Source organism: Mobula birostris, chromosome 11 (assembly GCF_030028105.1).
Source record: "Mobula birostris isolate sMobBir1 chromosome 11, sMobBir1.hap1, whole genome shotgun sequence".
NCBI classification, from domain to species: domain Eukaryota; kingdom Metazoa; phylum Chordata; class Chondrichthyes; order Myliobatiformes; family Myliobatidae; genus Mobula; species Mobula birostris.
In genome coordinates this window covers 20,559,930-20,573,041 of record NC_092380.1, presented here as the reverse complement: position 1 = coordinate 20,573,041, position 13,112 = coordinate 20,559,930, and the positions used below count along the sequence as shown (strand labels likewise).

The window sequence follows — 13,112 nt, the reverse complement described above, 5'->3', positions numbered from 1 at the left end:
CCACTCCACCCACTCAGACCTCCCCAATATACATCGGCAGTGCAGTGCATCTCTAGCCTCGCTCAGAATCACGTCCCAAACCCCAAGATCACTCAAACGTCTCATGCTTACACCTACCTACTCGGCGTCCAGCTTTGGCGCACGTCTCCACAATTGCCACATCCGTCCACGTGCCCCTGCTTCACGCACAGCACTGTGCCTCCCTCCGGCAGGCATTTCGCCGATCCGTTTCCTGTTTCACAACCAAGGCATAATCAGTACCCCTTTCCTTCCACGGCGCGCACACGCGCCCACCCACTCCACCACTGAGCCATGCCGGCCAAAAACGCACCTGCAGAGCAGTGGGGCACAGGGCCGCCGTCAGCCCGCGACACATTTCCCTCCTGCCGTGCCCTCCCTCCTGTTTCTACATCCGTGCACCCACCCCGCTGCAAAACCAGTCAGTCTGCTCAGGCGTCAGCACAGAGGCATAATGAAGGGCCTCGGCCCTTCTCCCTTTACTGCCCTCTGTACAGCTTGGCAGATCCCTCAGCACTCCGTGTGCACGTGTGTCTGTGACTCTGTGTGTGTGTGTGTGAGAGAGAGATTGAGTGAGTGAGTGAGTGAGTGAGTGAGTGAGTGAGAGAGAGAGAGACAGACCCTGCCAGATCCCTCAGCATTCCATGTGTGTTTGTGTCGGTGGGTGAGAGAGACAGAGACAGAGACAGAGAGACAGACAGACAGACACACACACACACACACACACACACACACACACACACACACACACACACCCACCCACCTCCACACACCCCCGTGTGCACGTGTGTCTGTGACTCTGTGTGTGTGTGAGATTGAGTGAGAGAGAGAGACAGACCCTGCCAGATCCCTCAGCATTCCATGTGTGTTTGTGTCGGTGGGTGAGAGAGACAGAGACAGAGACAGAGAGACAGACAGACAGACACACACACACACACACACACACACACACACACACACACCCACCCACCTCCACACACCCCCGTGTGCACGTGTGTCTGTGACTCTGTGTGTGTGTGAGATTGAGTGAGAGAGAGAGACAGACCCTGCCAGATCCCTCAGCATTCCATGTGTGTTTGTGTCGGTGGGTGAGAGAGACAGAGACAGAGACAGACACAGAGAGACAGACACACACACACACACAAACACACACACACACCCACCCCCACACACCCCCGTGTGCACGTGTGTCTGTGACTCTGTGTGTGTGTGAGATTGAGTGAGTGAGAGAGAGAGACAGACCGACCCTGCCAGATCCCTCAGCATTCCATGTGTGTTTGTGTCGGTGGGTGAGAGAGACAGAGACAGACACAGAGAGACAGACAGACACACACACACACCCACCCACCCCCATCCACCCTGGTAAAAAAAGGTGGTGGGGGAGCAGGGGAGAAGACACTGTGTCCAATGATAGCCTGTGCAGACGCAAAGTCTACAGCTTCTGTGAGATGAAACAAACTCAAGCCACTCAACAATTGTAATTCCACACACATCAAAATAAAGGCACAGAGGTGTGAATGGCTGCACTTCAGCCTTCGGCTTGGAGAGCACACCCATTGTTTCTCCTCAGGCACACCTGTAGCTGACATCTTCCTATTCCCAAGCTTGCCAGGAGGCTTTTCTGCCCGCGGACTTTGGCCACGTCCACAAACCTCGTAACCGGTCTTGAGCGGCGCACGTGGCCTCTGCCTTTGTCGCCCGGTGCAGTCCCATCCGCTCGCTCCCTCCCGGAGAGGGCAGAGCCTCCGAAGGAGACCGTTCAGCTGGATGCGCCAGCCAGCTGGGGCACGCAAAGCCGAGAGGCGCGCTCTCTTTGCCGAGTGCAGGGACGCCCTTGAAGGGCCGAGCGGCCTGCTCCCACTCCCCCTGCAGACTTTTGTGCAGACAGGACAGCGTGACCAGCCTCCCACGACCAGGAGAGCAGTGCAAGTTGAGCCAGCCTCTGAGACCGACCTGGGAGCCAGCCGAGGAAGCCGGCAGCCTTGACGTAGGCAGTGTGCCAGTGACGTAGGCGCCCGTAGGTACGGCCCCACTCCCAGATGATTGGTGGATCACTGGCAGCTTTACATAGCCTCTGACAAGTTGCACTCAGGACGGACCAGGTAGGCAACAGCTGTCCAGCACACCCACCGATCCCAGACAACCTAGGGGAGAGCTGCCAGCGGGCCAGGGCAGCAAGGTCTTTGCCAGGCCTCCTGCTTCAATCTAAACACCAGAGGCTAGGCAGGATGTAGCCGACTCAAGAGGCCGCCTGCATCGCTTCTCGGCCTTTTGGCTAAGATCAAGTGTAGTATCTGTTCTTATCAGTTTAATATCTGATACGTCCCTTATCTGGGGACCATATATTAAATTGATTTTTGGAACAGGGAGATGGAATAGGGGCTTGCTCCGTCCACTCCACGCATCGACCCGGTATTGCAGTGCCTCTGGGAACGGTGCACTCCCCTTCTGGGGAATTTCAAAGTAGCAAAGAAAAGAAAAACGACGAAAGCTCCATCAGGCGGCGGCGGCGGCACAGCAGCACAGACAAGCATGCACGCACATGGAGAGAGAGGAGAGCTGCTTGCTCTACACCTCTCCTGTGTCTGTGTCTGTCTGTCGATACAGCTCACTCACTCACTCACTCACGCAATGTGCAGACAACTCAACAACAGCACGGGCATCATATCTGGGCCGTTTGGCTAAGATCAAGTGCACATCCGGGCTGCAACCAGATCAGGTGCTGCAGGCAAGGCAGCAACTTCATGAGAGATGCCCCTTGGCATTCATTCCTGAAGCAAACTGCTCAACCGGCGCACTCATTCTGATGCCTGCTCACTCGGCTGCTGCCTGCACCAAGCACAGAAGCAGAGTGAAGTGGAGCAGGCCGAAAGACCTTTTCTGTCCCGCCACACTCGCTCCACTTCTCAGGCTCAGGCTTCTCAGCTGCTCCTTGAAGCCAACGGAGGACGCGACGGACGGACGGACGGATGGACGGGCGGGCGAAGGAAGGAAGGAAGGAAGGAAGGAAGGAAGGAACGAACGAAGGAAGGAAGGAAGGAACGAACGAAGGAAGGAAGGAAGGAACGAAGGAAGGAAGGAAGGAAGGAAGGAAGGAAGGAACGAACGATATCGAGTCACTGGCTCTGCTGCAATTTCACCAGCAGCCAGCCAGCCTGTCGGACAGGCAGGCTCGTTCAAGTGTGCCAGCAGCCAGGGCACGCGGACGGGAGGGAGGAAGGAAGGAAGGAAGGAAGGGAGGGAGGCATCCGATGGAGCCCGGCTACAGAGCAACGGGGCGCCGCCGCCGCCGGCACAACAGGGCCCGGTGCTCCTGCACCCTGCATCCTCCCCGCCTGCACCAGACTGCCAAGACTGCTGCTCTCCTGCCCAGACAGACAGACCAGCTACAAGCATCACCACCTAGCCATAGCATCAGCAAAACTCTGCCTACCTGCCCTGCCCTGGCCTGGCCTGGCCTCCTGGCCTCCTCTGATGCGTCTGCCTGCCCCAGCCCCAAAGCCCCGCCCACCGTTCAAGGTAAGGCAGAGGCACAACCCCCCACTCCACCCACTCAGACCTCCCCAATATACATCGGCAGTGCAGTGCATCTCTAGCCTCGCTCAGAATCACGTCCCAAACCCCAAGATCACTCAAACGTCTCATGCTTACACCTACCTACTCGGCGTCCAGCTTTGGCGCACGTCTCCACAATTGCCACATCCGTCCACGTGCCCCTGCTTCACGCACAGCACTGTGCCTCCCTCCGGCAGGCATTTCGCCGATCCGTTTCCTGTTTCACAACCAAGGCATAATCAGTACCCCTTTCCTTCCACGGCGCGCACACGCGCCCACCCACTCCACCACTGAGCCATGCCGGCCAAAAACGCACCTGCAGAGCAGTGGGGCACAGGGCCGCCGTCAGCCCGCGACACATTTCCCTCCTGCCGTGCCCTCCCTCCTGTTTCTACATCCGTGCACCCACCCCGCTGCAAAACCAGTCAGTCTGCTCAGGCGTCAGCACAGAGGCATAATGAAGGGCCTCGGCCCTTCTCCCTTTACTGCCCTCTGTACAGCTTGGCAGATCCCTCAGCACTCCGTGTGCACGTGTGTCTGTGACTCTGTGTGTGTGTGTGTGTGTGTGTGTGTGTGTGTGTGAGAGAGAGATTGAGTGAGTGAGTGAGTGAGTGAGAGAGAGAGAGACAGACCCTGCCAGATCCCTCAGCATTCCATGTGTGTTTGTGTCGGTGGGTGAGAGAGACAGAGACAGAGACAGAGAGACAGACAGACAGACACACACACACACACACACACACACACACACCCACCCACCTCCACACACCCCCGTGTGCACGTGTGTCTGTGACTCTGTGTGTGTGTGAGATTGAGTGAGAGAGAGAGACAGACCCTGCCAGATCCCTCAGCATTCCATGTGTGTTTGTGTCGGTGGGTGAGAGAGACAGAGACAGAGACAGACACAGAGAGACAGACACACACACACACACACCCACCCACCCCCACACACCCCCATCCACCCTGGTAAAAAAAAGGTGGTGGGGGAGCAGGGGAGAAGACACTGTGTCCAATGATAGCCTGTGCAGACGCAAAGTCTACAGCTTCTGTGAGATGAAACAAACTCAAGCCACTCAACAATTGTAATTCCACACACATCAAAATAAAGGCACAGAGGTGTGAATGGCTGCACTTCAGCCTTCGGCTTGGAGAGCACACCCATTGTTTCTCCTCAGGCACACCTGTAGCTGACATCTTCCTATTCCCAAGCTTGCCAGGAGGCTTTTCTGCCCGCGGACTTTGGCCACGTCCACAAACCTCGTAACCGGTCTTGAGCGGCGCACGTGGCCTCTGCCTTTGTCGCCCGGCGCAGTCCCATCCGCTCGCTCCCTCCCGGAGAGGGCAGAGCCTCCGAAGGAGACCGTTCAGCTGGATGCGCCAGCCAGCTGGGGCACGCAAAGCCGAGAGGCGCGCTCTCTTTGCCGAGTGCAGGGACGCCCTTGAAGGGCCGAGCGGCCTGCTCCCACTCCCCCTGCAGACTTTTGTGCAGACAGGACAGCGTGACCAGCCTCCCACGACCAGGAGAGCAGTGCAAGTTGAGCCAGCCTCTGAGACCGACCTGGGAGCCAGCCGAGGAAGCCGGCAGCCTTGACGTAGGCGGTGTGCCAGTGACGTAGGCGCCCGTAGGTACGGCCCCACTCCCAGATGATTGGTGGATCACTAGCAGCTTTACATAGCCTCTGACAAGTTGCACTCAGGACGGACCAGGTAGGCAACAGCTGTCCAGCACACCCACCGATCCCAGACAACCTAGGGGAGAGCTGCCAGCGGGCCAGGGCAGCAAGGTCTTTGCCAGGCCTCCTGCTTCAATCTAAACACCAGAGGCTAGGCAGGATGTAGCCGACTCAAGAGGCCGCCTGCATCGCTTCTCAGCCTTTTGGCTAAGATCAAGTGCAGGCCGAGGTTCCAGGACGGGGAGACGGTGATCGCGAAGGCTGTTCTCCCAGGACGGGGCTATCCCATCGTTCTTCTAAGAACGTAGCGGTCTCTACCGTTCTCGGAACGGAGAGATCCTTCGTGGAGAGAAGATTGGGCGGTGACGGCACTGCCGAGCGGGCGGTGCCTGAGCAAGGAGAAGGATGGCTGGTAAGACCAGTACATCAGGAAGCAGTGCTGGGAAGACCAGCGATTTAAAGGAGAGGGCTGAGGGCTGCAGTGGATCGGAGATGAGAGCTGTAGCGTCCAAAGCAGCAACGGTGCAGACTGAAGAATCCGGAGTAGTAGCGAACAGGGCGGCTGGAAAGTCCAGCCAATCAGGGCAGAGAGCTGCGGAGACCAGTGAATCGGGGAAGAGAGCTGAAAAGAACCCTGATTCCGGGAAAAGAGCTGAAAAGAACCCCGATTCCGGGAAAAGAGCTGAGGAAAACCCCGATTCCGGGGAAAGAGCTGAGGAGAGCCCCGATTCGGGGAGGAGAGCTGCGGAGAGCAGCGAATCGACGAAGAGAGCTGGGGAGACCGGTGGTACGAGGAAGAGCAGCGATGCGGGGAAGACAGCTGCGGAGAGCAGCGAAACGACCAAGAGAGCTGCGGAGACCAGCGCACCGAGAAGGAAGTCGGGGGAGACAAGCCCTTCCGCTCGTGGAGCTGAGATCAAGAACACTGTGCGAATGACTGTCAAGGATCTGAAGGATGGCAACGGCTTCAACCGGATTACCTTCATTCGGAAGGTGCTTTTCGACTGCTGCGGCTTTAAGGTAGATGATCTGTACTGTGTGCAGGACTTCCCGAGTTACTATGATGTCACCTTCCGGCGTGCCGAGGGGTGGCGGAAAATGCGCCAGTGCTTATGCGAGAAGGGGAGCGAGGCGCCGCTGTCGCTATTTAAAGTGCAACCTCTCTTTGCCGAGGGGTCGCAGGAGAGAACAGTTACGGTACATATGTTCAATCCCTATGTACCTGTCGTCAACGTCCTCACTTTCCCAGCACGTTATGTAGAGAGAGTGTGGGGGTGTGAGGACGTTGACGACATTCTGGGGGTTTGGACATCTAAACGGCAGGTCAGGGTTAAGGACGGACACCAATGGCTATGTCCTCCACCCACCCTCAGTCTTTGCGATCGGAGGGAACCGGGGCTACCTGGTTTACGCCGGACAACCGAAACTGTGCCGAAACTGCGGCAAGGCAGGGCACATCGCGGCCCAGTGTAAGGCTGTGGTGTGCAGAAACTGCAAGGTGGAGGGTCACCTTACCAAAGACTGTACAGAGGCCAAATCCTGCAACCTCTGTGGGCAGGCGGGCCACCTTTATAGGACCTGCCCGAAACGGGTGGCCTCCTATGCACAGGTGGCCAGGGGTAGTGATGACATCGGGATAGCTCCAGCTGGAGTGGAGGTGCCCGCCGTCTCTGTACAGGAGACGCAGTTTGCGATGGAGGGACAAGAGCCCACCCTGAGCTCCCCCTCCACCTTGCAGGACACCCAAGACCCCCCGCTTGATGAGGAGGAGTCAATGGAAGAGGGGAGGGCCGAGGGGGAAGAGGAAAAGCGGAGGGTGGTCACAAAAAGGAAAAAGACCTTAAAGATGCTGCCAAAAAGACAAAGGGCGGAGAAATTGGAGAGCTCTAAGAGAGAGGTTGAGCATCACTCATCCTCTGAGCACCTGTCTTCCTCGGAGGAGGAGGGCGGTGGGGGTGGCAAGAAACACCGACATAGGAAGAGGCGGGTTAATCGGGCAGAGGAGAGTCAGGGGAAGAGTGAAGGTCTGCTAGCCGCCCCCCAGTCGCAGGAGGGGGGGATCAGCAGAGTCTCTCAGCTCCGGGAATCCGGGAGCAGTAATACTTCTGGTGGTCTGCAGCCAGATGGAGGGGAGCCCCCGGAGGTTCCAATTGGTGCCGATCCGGTGGCGCCCCTCCCTGGCGGGGAGTACCAGCAGTACCTGAACCCTCAGCAGGTGGAAGACTTCACCAAGACTGTGGGTATGAGGCCTCCAGACGGGGAAGAAGAGAACGAGGATTTATAAAAGGTGATGGACCTTAAACTGGCGTCCTTAAATGCTCGCAGCGTGAAGAGTACTGGGCGTTGCGTCAGCGCGCTTCGGTACTGGAACACCGTGAACGCCGACGTGACCATCCTGCAGGAGTGCGGTCTCCCGCACCTCAGGAGTTATCGACGGTGGTCACGGTGGTGGTCCCCGGGTTTGTCGGTGTGGTCGGGGGGCAACGATAGTCGCGCTTCCGGCCTGGGGATTCTGCTGCGGGGAGGCAACTTCTCAATCACCCAAGTTAAAGAGGTGGTTGCGGGACGCCTCCTGGTAGCAGACGTCAAATACCGGGGCACTCCGCTCCGGCTGGTCAATGTGTACGCCTCCCCCGTGCGGAGCGAGCGGCGGGCCGTCTTCGAGCAGCTCCCACAGCTGCTGGTGACGCCCCAGCCGGTCGTTCTGGCCGGAGACTTCAACTGCACCATTGATGCGGCTGGAGGACCCGGCAGGCTGGACAGTACCTCCAGACTCCTGAGGGAAACGGTGAAGACAGCCAAGCTGCGCGACGACGGTGGCACCCCCACAGGCAGAGCACAGCCGCAATCCACCTGGACACGATCGGACGGCTCAGCCCGCTCCCGGATCGACTTCCTCTTCCTGTCTGAGTCCCTTACGGTCAGGTCCAACGACGTCACGCCGGTACTGCCTTCTGAGAGCCACCTGTCACTTACGGGAGGACCAGAAGGCAGGCAGGGGGACGTGGAAGCTGAACGTAAAGCTGCTGACCCCAGAGAACATCGAGGAACTAGAGAGGGAGTACACAGGTTGGAGAACCTTGAAAGCCTTCTTTGATTCCCCGGTTCACTGGTGGGAAGCCACCAAGGAGAACATTAAGAGGTTCTTCATCCGCAAGGGTATTCAGAAGGCAAGGCAGGAGCAGAGGGAACTGCGTAAACTCCAGACAGAGTTGCAGCAACTTCTCCTTCTGCAGTCGAAGGGGGTGGATGTCAGGGAGGAACTGCGAGAGGTGAAGGGCCGGCAAGCCCAGCACCTCGCCGCTGAATCCTCCAAGATCATCTTCCGATCAAGGGTCCAAACCGTGGAGCAGGACGAGACGTGCTCACGCTTCTTCTTCCAAAAGGTGCACAGGGGGAGCTCTGTGATCCACAACCTTAAGGAAGAGGACGGCTCAGTCGCGTCCTCGCAGACCGACATACTGAGGATCTGCAAGTCCTTCTATGCCGGTCTGTATGAGGAAAAGGCCACAGAATCCACAGCCTCCCGCAACTTCCTGTCGTCTATCACGCAGGTCTTAGACGACGGCAAGCGGGAGAGTCTGGATCGGCCACTGACCCTGGACGAGCTGACAGGTTCCATCCGTTCCTTCGGGTCGGGTAAGACTCCCGGAAGCGACGGCTTACCGGCCGAGTTGTACTCGGCTCTGTGGAACTGGATGGGCCCAGACCTGCTGGAAGTGTACAACGCTATGCTTCTGGCCGGCAGTATGTCTGAGTCCATGAGGAAGGGCATCATCACCCTCATCTACAAGCAGAAGGGGGAAAGGGAGGACATTAGGAATTGGAGACCCATCTCTCTCCTGAATGTGGACTACAAGATCCTGTCCAAGGCTATCGCCAACAGGGTCAAGTCTGCTCTGGGACAGGTGATCCACCCGGACCAAACCTGTGCTGTACCGGGCAGGAAGATCTCAGACAGCCTCGCGCTGCTGAGGGACACCATCGCCTACGTGCAGGACAGGGGGGTGGACGCCTGCCTGGTCAGCTTGGACCAGGAGAAAGCCTTCGACAGGATATCGCACACGTACATGGCGGACGTGCTCTCCAAAATGGGATTTGGGGAGGGAATCCGGAATTGGATCAGACTGCTCTACACAGACATCTGTAGTGCAGTCCAGGTCAACGGGTGGGAAACAGACAGCTTCCCCATCAGGTCTGGAGTCAGGCAGGGCTGCCCCCTCTCCCCTGTCTTGTTTGTCTGCTGCATAGAACCCTTTGTGGAAGCCATCAGGAGGGATGAGGGCATAAGAGGGGTGACGCTGCCAGGCAGTGGAGGGACCCAAGTGAAAACCTCCCTGTACATGGACGACGTCACCGTCTTCTGCTCTGATCCGAGGTCAGTTCGCAGGTTGATTGGCACCTGCGAACAGTTCGAGCTAGCGTCGGGGGCCAGGGTCAACCGCACGAAGAGCGAAGCCATGCTCTTTGGCAACTGGCCCGACCGATCCAGCGTCCCCTTCACCATCAGGTCTGACCACGTGAAGGTGTTGGGGATCTGGTTCGGAGGGGCTGAGGCGTGCAACAAGAACTGGCAGGAGCGGACTGCCAAGGTGAAACAGAAACTGGGACTGTGGGGAGGGCGCTCCCTGTCGATAACGGGCAAGAACCTGGTCATCAGGTGTGAGGTGCTCTCAGGGCTGCTGTACTTGGCGCAGGTCTGGCCCGTCCCCCGCTCCTACAGCTCGGAAATCACCCGAGCTGTCTTCAGATTCGTCTGGGGATCCAAGATGGAGCGGGTGAGACGGACCGCCATGCACAAGTCCCTGGACAACGGGGGCAAGAACGTCCCCAATGTCGCCCTCACCCTGATGGCCAGCTTCGTATGTGGCTGCATCAGGTTGTGTGTAGAGCCCAGGTATGTGGGCACCAAGTACCACTATGTGCCCAGGTTCTACTTGTCGCCCTGGCTGCGAAGGATGGGTCTGGCCCCACTCCCGCGCAACGCCCCAGTCAGCTGGTCGTTGCCGGCATACCTATCCCACGTAGCAAAGTTCTTCCAGGAGAACGCCTTTGACCACAAGGCCATCAGGCAGTGGTCGGCACGAAGTGTCCTGCAGGCACTGCAGGAGAAGGACGTGATGGACACAGTGGGGTGGTTCCCTGAGCAGACTGTCCAGTTCATCTGGCAAAATGCCTCATCGCCAGATCTCACCAACAGGCACCAAGACCTCGCCTGGCTGGCGGTGAGAGGGGCCCTCCCAGTCAGAGCCCTCCTGTACGCCCGGAACGCCATCTCCGCACCCCACTGCCCACGGGAGGACTGCAGTGAGGAGGAGTCTGTGACCCACCTCTTTGCACACTGCCAGTTCGCAAAGAGGGTGTGGAGGAGGATGGACGGGCTAGTGTCACGTTTCATCCCCAGCAGCTGCGTGACAGAGGACTCTCTGATCTACGGGCTGTTCCCGGGGACGCACACGGAGACCAACATCCGGTGCGGCTGGCAGATCATCAACTCGGTGAAAGACGCTCTTTGGTCAGCCCGAAACTTGATGATCTACCAGCACATGGAGATGTCCGTGGGAGAATGCTGCCGACTGGCACACTCTCGGCTGCAGGAGTACGTGCTGAGGGACGCACTGAAACTCGGTGCAGCCACCGCAAGGGCCCGGTGGGGAAGGACCACAGTATAGGTTTCTCCACCCGTGGGAGTGGGAGGGGTCGGTGGGCGAGTAGTATACCCCTCAACAATGAGATGCTAAGCTGAACTACTGGAGTGCCACGTGGGTGGCTATAAACACGGGTATTTTACTGAGTATAATGGAAATGTATGTAAAGGATGAAAAGTTATTGAATGGTTTATTGTATATATTTATTTTTGAATAAAGTATATTTTGAAATAAAAAAAAAAAAAAAAATCTGTTCTTATCAGTTTAATATCTGATACGTCCCTTATCTGGGGACCATATATTAAATTGATTTTTGGAACAGGGAGATGGAATAGGGGCTTGCTCCGTCCACTCCACGCATCGACCCGGTATTGCAGTGCCTCTGGGAACGGTGCACTCCCCTTCTGGGGAATTTCAAAGTAGCAAAGAAAAGAAAAACGACGAAAGCTCCATCAGGCGGCGGCGGCGGCACAGCAGCACAGACAAGCATGCACGCACATGGAGAGAGAGGAGAGCTGCTTGCTCTACACCTCTCCTGTGTCTGTGTCTGTCTGTCGATACAGCTCACTCACTCACTCACGCAATGTGCAGACAACTCAACAACAGCACGGGCATCATATCTGGGCCGTTTGGCTAAGATCAAGTGCACATCCGGGCTGCAACCAGATCAGGTGCTGCAGGCAAGGCAGCAACTTCATGAGAGATGCCCCTGGGCATTCATTCCTGAAGCAAACTGCTCAACCGGCGCACTCATTCTGATGCCTGCTCACTCGGCTGCTGCCTGCACCAAGCACAGAAGCAGAGTGAAGTGGAGCAGGCCGAAAGACCTTTTCTGTCCCGCCACACTCGCTCCACTTCTCAGGCTCAGGCTTCTCAGCTGCTCCTTGAAGCCAACGGAGGACGCGACGGACGGACGGACGGATGGACGGGCGGGCGAAGGAAGGAAGGAAGGAACGAACGAAGGAAGGAACGAACGAAGGAAGGAAGGAAGGAAGGAAGGAAGGAAGGAAGGAAGGAACGATATCGAGTCACTGGCTCTGCTGCAATTTCACCAGCAGCCAGCCAGCCTGTCGGACAGGCAGGCTCGTTCAAGTGTGCCAGCAGCCAGGGCACGCGGACGGGAGGGAGGAAGGAAGGAAGGAAGGAAGGAAGGGAGGCATCCGATGGAGCCCGGCTACAGAGCAACGGGGCGCCGCCGCCGCCGGCACAACAGGGCCCGGTGCTCCTGCACCCTGCATCCTCCCCGCCTGCACCAGACTGCCAAGACTGCTGCTCTCCTGCCCAGACAGACAGACCAGCTACAAGCATCACCACCTAGCCATAGCATCAGCAAAACTCTGCCTACCTGCCCTGCCCTGGCCTGGCCTGGCCTCCTGGCCTCCTCTGATGCGTCTGCCTGCCCCAGCCCCAAAGCCCCGCCCACCGTTCAAGGTAAGGCAGAGGCACAACCCCCCACTCCACCCACTCAGACCTCCCCAATATACATCGGCAGTGCAGTGCATCTCTAGCCTCGCTCAGAATCACGTCCCAAACCCCAAGATCACTCAAACGTCTCATGCTTACACCTACCTACTCGGCGTCCAGCTTTGGCGCACGTCTCCACAATTGCCACATCCGTCCACGTGCCCCTGCTTCACGCACAGCACTGTGCCTCCCTCCGGCAGGCATTTCGCCGATCCGTTTCCTGTTTCACAACCAAGGCATAATCAGTACCCCTTTCCTTCCACGGCGCGCACACGCGCCCACCCACTCCACCACTGAGCCATGCCGGCCAAAAACGCACCTGCAGAGCAGTGGGGCACAGGGCCGCCGTCAGCCCGCGACACATTTCCCTCCTGCCGTGCCCTCCCTCCTGTTTCTACATCCGTGCACCCACCCCGCTGCAAAACCAGTCAGTCTGCTCAGGCGTCAGCACAGAGGCATAATGAAGGGCCTCGGCCCTTCTCCCTTTACTGCCCTCTGTACAGCTTGGCAGATCCCTCAGCACTCCGTGTGCACGTGTGTCTGTGACTCTGTGTGTGTGTGAGAGAGAGATTGAGTGAGTGAGTGAGTGAGTGAGTGAGAGAGAGAGAGACAGACCCTGCCAGATCCCTCAGCATTCCATGTGTGTTTGTGTCGGTGGGTGAGAGAGACAGAGACAGAGACAGAGAGACAGACAGACAGACACACACACACACACACACACACACACACACACCCACCCACCTCCACACACCCCCGT

The 13,112-nt window shown here is 57.8% G+C and overlaps 2 non-coding genes across 2 annotated transcripts; both read left to right on the top strand.

Annotated features, from left to right (window-relative positions):
• Positions 1-2,273: 2,273 nt before the first annotated feature.
• On the top strand, positions 2,274-2,464 carry LOC140205592 (U2 spliceosomal RNA). The gene has a single exon (XR_011887882.1). It is a non-coding gene; the product is annotated as a U2 spliceosomal RNA (small nuclear RNA).
• An 8,647-nt stretch (positions 2,465-11,111) lies between these two features.
• LOC140205597 (U2 spliceosomal RNA) lies at positions 11,112-11,293 on the top strand. Its single transcript, XR_011887886.1, has one exon. It is a non-coding gene; the product is annotated as a U2 spliceosomal RNA (small nuclear RNA).
• The last annotated feature ends 1,819 nt before the right edge of the window (positions 11,294-13,112 follow it).